Source organism: Panthera leo, chromosome A2, assembly GCF_018350215.1.
Source record: "Panthera leo isolate Ple1 chromosome A2, P.leo_Ple1_pat1.1, whole genome shotgun sequence".
In the NCBI taxonomy this organism is placed as follows: domain Eukaryota; kingdom Metazoa; phylum Chordata; class Mammalia; order Carnivora; family Felidae; genus Panthera; species Panthera leo.
Window position 1 is genome coordinate 70650165 of NC_056680.1, and position 12751 is coordinate 70662915.

The window sequence follows — 12751 nt, forward strand, 5'->3', positions numbered from 1 at the left end:
TATGTAGCTAAAAACAGATCTTTCAAAAAATGAAACAAAAGGCTTCAAGAACTTCAAAGAGAAAAATACACACATTATGTAGGAAACTTCAAAACTCTTTTTTCACGATTACTTGAAGTAGTAGGCAGAAAATCAACCAGGATATGGAAGATAGAAACACTATCCTCCAGTTGGAGCTATTTGATATTTAGAGAACACTGCACCCAATAACAGCAAAATGTACATCCTTATTTATTTATTTATTTATTTATTTATTTATTTATTTTAATGTTTATTTATTTGAGAGAGAGAGAGAGAGAAAGACGATAAGCAGAGGAGGGGCAGAGACAGAGAGGAAGACACAGAATCCAAAACAGGCTCCAGGCTCTGAGCTGTCAGCCCAGCCACGACGACAAACCTGGAATTAAATATTCCCATTTTATTCATTTTACAAATAGGAAGAGTGAGGCTCAAAGAGGCTAACCTCCTCCAAACCACACAAACCCATTGTCAAGGCTTCTGAGCTGCTCAGTAAATAAGTGAATGATTAAAAACACTAAATAAACACTCAAACAAGGTGTCATGGAAGGATGGATGGAGAGATGAAGGGACAAATAGGAAGATGATAGGTAAAGTAATTAAAAAAAAACTCACTGAGCCATGCTTCAAATGCACTATATATAAAACCTGTGGGAAAATCACAGCCCTCCCGCTGGACAGGTGTTTCCAAAGCTTAGTACGTTGTAACCATGATCTAGAATGCTTGTTAGAGTCATGTAGTCCCTGCTTCCTTCTTAGAAGAGCCTTGTTGCGTGGATCTATGGAGGAAAATGGGCTTTTACCAAGCTACCTCGTGACATCTATGCCAAGGAAAATTGTGGAGAGGCTATAACATACCACACTTATCATAAAGATGAAGTGATGTAAGAGGCTGCCTCAGTCTTCTGGGAGATTATTGCAGATTGCCACAACACGGGAAAATGCATCAAACCCCGTGCAGTGGAAATTTTGTTATATGATTAATGGAGCAGAACCTCATCCGAATGGGGGTGGTGCAGGGATCAACAGACAAACTGTGCTCCGTCTGTGAGGGTGTGAATTGCTACCAAGATGGTGAATCAGCTATGGGAAGGGAGAGGTCAGGGTAAGGTCACCTGTTTGGGTTTCTCAGGGCTGTGGACTGTGAGCCTGGCAGAAGTCCCTTGTGAGATCATTATTCCATTCGACAAATATTTCTGGAAATGTAACAATTTAAATTTTCCTGAGGCATGGATTTGGATATGTTTTGGTCATATAGAGTGAGAGCATTACTCTCAGAAGAAACCCAGCCAACCATCTAGAATGTGCCTGACTTCCATTCTTAGTACTTACATCATGAATTTTGTGAAATAAATGTTAGTTTTGGGTCATGATATGATTCCCCCCCCCCCAAAAAAAAATTCCATCATCAAAGTTAAAATGTGGTTTACTTACATTGTGAGAACATGAGCAAAACACCCCATGAAGTGATTTGGAAACCAACACAAAAAATAATCACAAATTTCCCTATTTGCAAAAAGTCGTGGGTTCAGTCCCTCCGGAATATCGAAGGTCTATAGAATATTACTTCTTTATGCTGAATATTACACCAAAAAAGACACACATAAATAGATACACATAAAAATATCACCCAGAATTTGAGGGGAAAGCCATGATTATTTAATACATATATTTTTAAAAAACTTAATTATTAAAACTGCATTGACTTTATTAGCTTTATTTGATTACTTCCCACTTACCTTTGAATATAAGATCCGGCTTCACTCAGTCTGGGAGTGTAATAAGAATTGTGTTCAACAGAGAAAATTTACTTTGATCTAGTAAGAAGATCTAATACGCACCATCAAGAGATAATAGGTAACTGCATTATATTATGTCCTTTAATAAGTGTCCTGACAATGGTAGGCGTCATTCTTCACTTGTTTACTAATGGTTCAATTCATGCAATGTAGAATATATCCCTGAGATGTGCATTAACTAATCCAACAAGGTCTCACGGATTTAGAGCTGATTCTGTGCTTTCATATACTGGGGGGGAGGGGGGGGGTAAGAAGAACAGAAAAAAGAGAAAAAAAAAGAATAGACTTCAAGATTTGTCAGTGGCATACTTTTAATCTCAGGGTGATAAATAGTTTGCATGTATTCCAGAGTTTTTCCTTTTGAGCTGATGAAATACATGACTAAATAATCATATCTCTCTTTCCAATGCTTACTCCAGGAAGTCACTATTAATCCAAGAAAACTGTCATGAAAGAATGCCATTTGCCAAATTGGCTAACTTTGGGGATGAACAGCGTGAGTGGGGGGGAGTCATGATATGGATCAATGACAAAAGAAAAACTTGTACCAGAAAAATACTAGAATGTTTAAAATTAAAAAGACTAAAACTACCAATCTTGGCAAAAATTTGGAGCAATTGGAACTCATCCATTGATGGTAGAATATAAACGTTGGAAAGCTGGCAATAGAAACTAAACATACACTTATCCTATGTCCAAAAATTCCACTCCTAAGCATATATAGAAGAGAAATGATCACATACGCCTACAAAAAAAAAGACTCGTACATAAACAGTCAGAACAACTTTATTCATAGTAGCCAAATATAGTTATAGTAGAATTATATTATATTATAGTAGAATGGATAAATTGCAGCAGTTCACGTGGTAGAATACTACACACCCAGCAAATTTATAGAAACTACTGATCTATGCAACAATATAGAAGAAATTTCAAATGATGATATACTATGGGATTCCATTTACATGAAGTTCAGCAGCCGTTCTAGGATGATGGTAACTTTTTACATCTTGATGTAAAAAGATGTGGTTACATTGATATATGCATATGTAAAAATTCACCAAGTTATACACTTAAGATTAGTACACTATGTGTTATTATTCCTCAGTAGAAAATAAAATGATAACATAACATAAAATAGAGAAGAGCAGGATGTGTTCAGGGGTTGGAGATTACTTACAGGAGGCTCAAAAAAGTAACAATGTTTTCTTCCTTGTGGTTCCTTTTGTTGGTTTTCGTTGCTCACTCCTATAGCTCTCATGTAGCTGTGTGTTAAGGAACGGGTACCTCTTTCTTAGAAAAGGGGTTTCTTGTCCTGATAGAACTAATCTGGGCCAGAGGAAGGGGATTAGTGAAAGCATTTGAATCAGCCTCTTGAGGGACAAAAGTAGTCCAACCTAGACAACAAAGGAAGAATACCATTTAGGCCAAGGCCAATGCTCTGATTTTCATTAAGAGCATCCCTAGAGGAATCTCCTGAGCTGGTCTCAGGGATCTGGTGAGGTAGCTCTAACCACAAACAGAGCTGGTAAAGATTTGGGGATTTGAGGTTCTGGTGATCTCTTTTTATGTTCCATCAAAAATACAACCAACAGGGGCGCCTGGGTGGCTCAGTCGGTTGAGCATCCGACTTCGGCTCAGGTCATGATCTCGAGGTCCGTGAGTTCGAGCCCCACGTCGGGCTCTGTCTGACAGCTCCGAGCCTGGAGCCTGTTTCTGATTCTGTGTCTCCCTCTCTCTGATCCTCCCCCGTTCATGCTCTGTCTCTCTCTGTCTCAAAAATAAATAAACATTAAAAAAAAATTTTTTTTTTTTTAAATAAAAAAAAAATACAACCAACAGAATTATTCTTCTCAGGGCTTTGTTTGGATTTTTGATTGGGAGGGGGAGGTTGGCTGCATGAATACAGGCGAGCCCCAGTGAAAGGGAAGATTATGGAACAAATGACAAGGAATCATATATAGAGACTCTAAACAGAAAGGATACCAAGACCCCAAAGGAAAGGAAGTGGAAAGCTAACCAACACCTGAGACAGACATGCCTTCTCCGCTCCTTTCTCTCTTTGTCTTACTTTCTGTGCCTGTGATTCTTCCGCTTCAGAGCCACCATGTCTGCATGTTCGGTCAACATGACCATGCTTACATGGGTGGTAACATGGTCACGCGGTAACTCCAACTGCCGAAGGTGGCTCTCCACGGCTAAACGATTTACTCTGCCCCTACAGGTCCAGTTAGTTACGCACCATGGGGATCCACGACCTTTCAAGATCTGGTTGCTGGGCTCACCCTCAGGGGCTTCTGTACCAAGATGCTAGATTAAACACAGGATTAAATTTCACAGAAACATACAAATGCTATTAAAGCAAATACCTGTCTATACGCATTTCAAAAGTAAACAACCACCTGCGCACAAGTGTTGACAGCAGCTTTGTTCCCAACTGTCAAAGACTGGAAGGAACCAAAAGGTCCTTCAACGTGGTGCATCGTACAATGTAATACTATGCAATGGTGAGCAGGATTTGTTTTTTAATTTGTATACCAAGCTACCCCAAAATGTGGATGAATCCTGAACACACATTATTGAGTGAAGGCAGCCAGTCGGAGAAGGCTACATACTGTATGATTCCATTTATACGACATTTTGAAAACTAGAAATGGTAAACAAATCAGTGGTTGCCAGGAGCTTGGAGAGAAGAGAAGGTTGAAGCAAGGTTGAAGATTGAAGGGTTTCTTTAGAATGATGAAAATATTCCGTGTGACACAACAATGGTGTGGATACATGGCTGTGAATTTGTCAAAACCTACAGAATGTCACAGCACAAAGAGCGAACCCTCATGTATGCAAACTTTAAACATTATTTAGGAGGTCTGAGATCTCAGGAATGGAATACAGATTGTGACAAAGATCGAACTCTGTTATGCATGTATGAAATAACCTCACTGAAGGGGAAGGGGAAGCAACTTTAGAAATGAGTGGGGTCTATAAAGGCTAAAAGAAAAGGGAACTGGATATATGTGCTGTACTCTGGCTGATAAAGTTATTTCCTGTGGGATACAGGTTAATAACTCTGGAACCACTATACGCGTATCCTGGAATTGTACAATTAAGTAAATGGATGGTGGATGGCAGGAGTCAGGCAGGAAGTACAGACATGTGAGAAGAGACTAGAATGATCCTTGATATATATCTATATATATAGATAGATATAGATAGATAGATATCTGTCAGATGGGAGGGCCTAGAAACAACAAATCCCAGTAACAACGAGCACACCTAGAAACCCGGAGCTAGGGCCATTCTCCAATAAAAGACACCAGGGATCTTTGGGGGAATGGCTGATTCTTGGACTAAGAGAATATACAGAATGTGCCTGGAACATCTCGTGATACCAAAAAGTAAGTACATTCTCAAAAAACAAACAAAAAATGTCAAAGAGACACAGGAGCCAACTGAAAGAGTTCCCAATAGCCAAAGCCACAGCATTTTGGCCCACAAAATAAGTAACATAGTATTGGGTTATAAACCAAAGTCTAAGATAAATATTCAAGGAGCCATACGGATACAAATAAATGGTTAAACTAATTAATTGGTTAATTAAATTAAGGAGGAATGGACAAAGTTTTGTATGTGAAAGAATTCCAAATAATACACACAGCTAGTCTCACAGCCTAGCCACACAGTGTAACTCCCCACTTCTGAGGTGCTTGCTGGGCATTGTGACTTCCTTCCCGAGAGGACAATATGCACAGGGGAAAACAGAGTAACTTTACAGTCTGGAAACCTAACACACACTACCTCAGCCAGGAGATCCAGGTCAACATCAATACTGATATGTCGTCTTGACAGTATGTACTTTTGACATGACGTGATGAGGATGTCACCTCTATCTCTGTGGTCTTCCTTCCAAACACCCATAACCCCATCTAGTTATGAGACAAACATGATACAAATCCCAGATGAAGGAAATCCTATAAAAATATCTGACCAGTACTCTTTAAAACTGTCAAGGTCATCAAAACCAAGAAGTGTCTGGTGAGTTGTCACAGCCAAGAGAAGGCTAAGGAGACACGACTGAATGTAATATGCTACTTTGGATGGGATCCTAGAACAGAAAAAGGACATGGGTAAAAACTAAGGAAATCAGAATACAATATGGATTCTAATATTTGATATTTGATTAAATATTTCATTATTTAGTATTTAGTTTTTTTTTTTTTAATTTTTTAACGTTTATTTATTTTTGAGACAGAGAGAGACAGAGCATGAATGGGGGAGGGTCAGAGAGAGAGGGAGACACAGAATCCGAAGCAGGCTCCAGGGTCTGAGCTGTCAGCACAGAGCCCGACGCGGGGCTCGAACTCACGGACCGTGAGATCATGACCTGAGCCGAAGTCAGACGCTCAACTAGCTGAGCCACCAGGTGCTCCAAATATTTAATTAGTTTTAACAAAGGCAACAAACCAATGTAAAATGGTAACAATAAGGGAACCTATCGTTCCAGGGTACCTGGAACTCTCTGTACTATCTTTGCAATTTTTTCCTAAATCTAAAACTAAAATAATAAATCATTAATATTATTTACAAATTTTACTAAGAAAATATGCACACAACTTAAGAGCAAGAAAGGGAAATTTCCTCATGAGAGAAATGGGGAAGAAATCCACAGTAGTGCACAGAAGCACAAGACATGTGTCCAAAGTGATGCCCAGGAATTGGACACAGCAGTGCTCTTTGGGAATACCACACAAGGAGCCAGAACTAGGATCCCCATATGAAGTGGAACCCAGGAATTATAAGTTCACAAATAAAAACACAGATACCCTTACCCTTCAGATTGGAAATCAGCCTCCTGCCCTAGGTAATGATGTGAAATGATGGGTCACTTGAATGAGCTCCAAACACTAAGGCTATATGTGACTAGATGCAGACCCTAAATTTGAACTATAAGTGCTGTTTAAACCCAAGAAAATACACTTACATAAAAGATGACTTGTGGGCGCGTGGGTAGCTCAGTCGGTTAAGCAACTGACTTTGGCTCAGGCCATGATCTCATGGTTTGTGAGTTCGAGCCCCACTTCAGATCCTCTGTCTCCCTCTCGCTCTGCCCCTTTCCTGCTTGCCCGCTCTCTCTCTCAAAAAAAAAAAAAAAATTTTTTTTAGAAAAAGTTGACTTGGAGCCAGTGAGACTCACAGAGACAAGCACAGGGAAGTGTGAAAACACCCCATTAGGAGCCCCTCATATCCCAAGGCACAAGGTCTGAGATGAACACACAGTCAAAAATTACAAAGCTTATGAGGAACTTCAATACCATGACAGAGAGTAGCCAGAATCAACCAGTGGGGGAAATTCATATTTTAGGAGTTACAGATTATGGAACAACACAAAAGAGACTTACATTATGAGGGTTTAAAATGTTCTAAGGAAGGAATGTCATCTGCGAAACAAGAACAGGGGTTATGAAATAAGACCCAGGGTATTAAAAAAAAAAAAAAATTAGAAATCTTGGGCATGAAGAATACAGTCACTGAGAAAATAATTCCAAAAAAAAAAAAAATGTTTTCGTTGATGGTTCTTAACTCTGGTTACACATCATAATCACCTTCAGGCTTTAAAAAATACTGATATCGGGGCGCTTGGATGGCTCAGTCGGTTAAGCGGCCGACTTCGGCCCAGGTCATGATCTCGAGGTCCGTGAGTTTGAGCCAGCGTCGGGTCCTGTGCTGACAGCTCAGAGCCTAGAGCCTGTTTCAGATTCTGTGTCTCCCTCTCTCTGACCCTCCCCTGTTCATGCTTTGTCTCTCTCTGTCTCAAAAATAAATAAACGTTAAAAAAAAAAATACTGATATCCATGTCCTGACCCACACCAATTAACCCAGAAACTCTGAGGGCAGGACCAGGATGATTCTAAGATGTAGCCAATACTGTAAAGTACTTTGTTGAATTAGTTACTAGAAAAAGCTGAAGAGAGAAATAACACACAATAATAAAGATAATAATAACAAAAAACAAACTGAGTCGTAGCTTGAAACAGAGAAGAAATCCAAGAGACAATAAAATGGTAAATGCACAAGAGGAGTTAAGGAACACAGGGATATCAGGGGAAAAGCCTGGTATAGGTTTCCGAAGGAGACAATGAATGGTGGAGAAGAAAGAGTCAAAGAGAAAGTAGTTCAAATATTTTCTCCAAGTGCGGAAGCACATGAAAAGCCCTATTGGATGAGTCGATAAATAACAAGACTCCAGACCTAGACACATCATAGGAAAACGTAAGGAGAAAAATGCCAGAAGTAGACGTGGGTGGAGGGCAAGGAAACATCTCTAGTGCTGTGTTGGTTACAAGAAAAAGTGTAAATGCAGGCTCTGGGTACAGCTGTGCTCAAACCAATGTAAAGTTACTTACATGCAAGTGCTCTCCTGGGAAGTGGCAGAGAGAAAGATGAATACCCCACGATGACACAAGTCCAGGGAAGAGGGGACAGGCACCCACTTGGACAGCTATGGTAGGTTGCATGGATGGTACCAATACTGTACCCGCGCCTGTATCTAGCCACTTCCCAACGCTTCAAACAGGGGGTGACCTTGAAGCTTTCTTTGGCCACTAGAATTCATTGGACTTGACCGTGTGCCAGTTCTGGGCTGGGACCTCAAGAGGCCGAGTTTCTGCAGCACTTCTGCCTTCGCTCTGATAACACGCCCAGTCTAGCCTGCTGGAGGCTAAGAGGCATGGGGAGCAGAGCTTAATCACCCCAGCCAAGAATGTGGGTGACCCCAGCAGAGCTGACCACTCTAGATGCATGACACACAGTGAATATTCCCCTAGGCAGGGCAGATGCCACAGATAACTCCCCACCGTTCCAACCTGACAGGGGACTCAGACCATATTAGTGTGGAAAGAACTCCAAATTCCAAAACTTTTCTCCTGTACCATATTAATCTGGTTTCCTTGGCTTCGCAAAGCTCCAGCTAATTCTGTCTGGCAAAAGTGTTGGTGGCAAAAGCAGGGAAGGGTGGTGGCAGCTGAAATCTCTTGCCCTTAAATAGCTGTCAGCTCAAAACTATAAACAGTAAATACTGCGAAGCCTGTCTTCAACCACAGCCCCAGGGAGCAGCAGAAATTGGATGCCTCGTCGAAATGATCTTTAAGTAAAGGTTGAATGCAATAGCCTTGGGGATAGTTTCAAATGGTGGCTCAAGACGGAGGTGTCTGTTGGGAAGGATTGCCAGTCCAGGCTTCGCGCGGTTCGCCTGCTCTGAGACACATAATGCAAAAGGGAGCTCGGAGTTCATCTCCGTGTTCAGAGCGCCTGGGAAAACCCACAGCGTTTGAAAACGTCCTGGTACATCCTCTACTTGTGGCTGCGATTCACCAGACTTGAAAAGATAATAGACCAAGTGAAAAGCGGAACTCCTCCCTACCCCCATCCCCTCCCCAAGCCTCCATGCGCTGCGCGAGCCGCACGCCCCTGTCCCGGAGAGAGCGCGGGTCTGGGGTGCCTGTGATTTGGGGTGCCGAAAGCGAGCTCAGGTGCCCTGACCGAGGGGCTGGCAGCTCCGCCCGACAGCTGGGGCAGTACCAACTCTGCAAGAGGCCAGCGAGGCCCTGGCGAGGGGACTAAAGGGCCCGGGCCCTGGGGGTGAGACCCCGCCAGCACGGGGGACAGTGGCCTCGGGTGCGCTTTCCCCGGGACCGAAGCGATCGCACCGGGCTGGGGGGCTGCTGTGGGAGCCGGCCGGGGTGTGCCCGGAGGCGGATTTTCCGTAAACGCGGCTCACCCTCCGAGCCCTCAGGGGCCGGCTGCCCAGGGGCGGACGTTCCTAGAATCGGTGCGGACGCGGTTCGCTCCAGGCCCCGCCCCGGCTGCCCGGCAAAGCAACCGCAGACCCTTGTTTTCCTTCTCCCCGAAGTGACCCAGCGCCGGGTGCCAGCTAACCCCAGCCCCCACCCGGGTAGTCGCCGCGGGCGCCCCCCCCCCCCCCCCCCCCCGCGGGTCACCTGTCACCGCGCCCGCGCGCCCTCGCCTTCGCCTTCGGGGGCTTCAGAGGGCACCACCAAACAGTTTCCCTCCCGCCTGGCCCCTCCAGGAGCTGCTAGTGCGGCTGCTGCTGTCAGGTACCCACACCTCTCAGCCCCTGGGGGGCGGGCGGGCGGACTGTGGGGCCGGGACAGGGGGGTGGGGGGGTGGGGGGCTTGCCTCAACCCGTGGAAGCGCTGCCCCAGCGCGTCCAGACCGCCCACCTGCCTGGACACTTACAGGTCACTTACAGGTTAGGTTAACAAAACATCATGCTAACAGTTCCTGGGGTGAACGCGTCCCACTTCTCATCAAAAATGCCCAAGATCGTAAACAAAATACTCCCGTTTTGTCATCCCATGGACAGTCTGTAGATTCTTTCGCGTGGGCCTTGAACACAGGGACTTCCTATTGAAGAGGCGCGGGGGTGGGGGTGGGGGGGGGCAGGGGAGATTGAGTCCTGGGAGGGCAGACCTGCACAGTGGTGAAGCTGACTCCACGCTCAAAGCTGTTCAGCACTCGAGGCCTCAGTTTCCCCATCTATGCGATGTGTCTATTAATAATATTTGGTTTGATAGCACCTGTTTCATGTTTTAAAAAAAGGTAATCCGTATTAAGTGCTTAGCTCAAGGCTGGCACATAGGCAATAGTCAACGTTAGTTAGCTATTCTTGTAATTATTTTTTTCTTACAAATACTACAGCAACTATTAAGCTCTTTCTTTTGAGTTAGCTCTTAATTGGTGGACTGCACGAAACCTTTTCAGAAGTAAAATATAAGGCAAAGGCCTTTGATTTTCCTGTTTTTCTGACTAAATATTTACAAGAGGAACTGACAAAGACAAAATAACAAATTAAGGCAAAGATACTCAGTAACAGAAAAACAAAGGCAGATGGTCAATTTTAGTGTCAAATAGGGCAGTTATTAAGGGAAGACAGAGTCATTTTTTGGGGGTTCATTAAAGACAATATCTAAACTGAATTGTAAACAGAGAGGTGCTAACAATTTTATGTTCATAATTTTGTAAGCACTTTCTTAAAAATGACTCTCAAAATTGTACAAAATTCTGGCCTCACAAACCAGAGTGTGTCCCTGAAAACACATAAAACAAAAACTGTTAGAAGTATAAGGAAGCGAAATAAATTAAGCTTTCATATATTTGACTAGAAAATAGGAGTAAGGGAGTATTTAACAACACAGGAAGATGGTGATGATACAGTATGTATGTAGAAAGAAAGAACATAGTTTCTAATAGAAGTACATGTCCTGGGGCGCCTGGGTGGCTCAGTGGGTTGAGCGTCCGACTTCGGCTCAGGTCATGATCTCATGGTCTGTGAGTTCCAGCCCCGCGTCAGGCTCTGTGCTGATGGCTCAGAGCCTGGACCCTGTTTCAGATTCTGATTCTAAAAAAAAATTAAAAAAAAAAAAAGTACATGTCCTGAGGTCAAACAAGTTTGAAAAACACTCAGATCAGTTCCCTTTGGAGAGTCACCTTTCAAATCTCAATTAGCATATTAAATAAAGATTCAGAAATCCAAGGACTAAGTTTAACTGTTAAACATAGTGTTTTCCACCATTTTCATTTGAGCAAGGAATACTTCTGTTCACAACACCTGTGTTAATTTTTTTTTTTAATTTTTGTAATGTTTATTTGTTTTTGAGAGAGAGAGAGAGACAGAGCACGAGCGGGGGAGGGGCAGAGAGAGAGACAGAGAGAGACAGAATATCTGAAGCAGGCTCCAGAACCCGATGTGGGGCTTAAAGTCACAAACTGTGAGATCATGACCTGAGCAGAAGTCGGACACCCAACCGACTGAGCCACCCAGGCACCCTTAAATTTCTATCAATCTCTACTAGACGTATTTTGGGATATGCTAACCTAGAAGCATTGCCATTAAAATTAAATAAACAAAAAGGAAGGATAACTCTGTCAGCCACATAATATGCATTGTAGAACTATGTAAATACTATATAAAAGCCTACTGGAAAGAACACCAATTTGCATTTGCACAGATGGCATTTTTTTTTCAGATGACTAACAATCACTGAAAAAAATTAATAAAACTATTGTAATATTTTAGCATATATAAACAACATTAAAAACCAATATTTCATATATGAAATCTATAACACCTTAGAAAATATCATGAATAAAAATATTTTATTCACAGTAATGAAAGGCTTAGCTACCCAGAAATGACCTTTTGACTTGGTTCGAGGTACCTCCTCTGGAAGACTTTGCCCGACCTACATTTCCCTGTCCCAGGTCACCTTGCTCAGGGAATGTAGGTTGAATGGAAATTACTGCCTCATTTCTTGGCAAATTAGAAACTTTAAAAAACCAGTTAAGGAATCGGAAATGTGAGTATATATCTGATAAGAGGAGGATCCCTCACAACTGTGTGTGTCACCATGGAACAGGGCTTAGGCAGGTTGCCTAGAAATGCCCAGGAGCTGGAGGCTTTCCAGGCTCTCCGGGTCCGCGGCGGGGGTGGGGGTGGGGGTGGGGCCGGGGGTGGGGGTCGGGGCGGTTGCGCGGGAAGGCTGCACCCACTTCAGTTCCATCAGGCCCTGCGTCTTCCATGGCTCCAGGCTTGGGCTGTTGATATTTTTCAGCCTTCCCCCAAGCAGCTGGCATCTGAGCTCAGATTGCCTGATGTCCGATGGCCGAGCCCAAGTGTTAATCCCCTGCCCACCAGGTCATGCCCACTGTCATTCTACTTGAAAGAGAAAACAGCAAGGGAATCAGGATCCCTCTTTTGAAGCAGAACCCCACATGCTGGAACCCAAACATGTGATGACAGGTACCTGTGACCTGCTGGTCTTCTGCCCAAGTCTCCGCCTGCCCAAGTGACCCTGTCTGGTGTCTGCCATAAGCTTTGGCTCAACAGACACAAATAAGTGGCAGACTCGTGTCTTTTG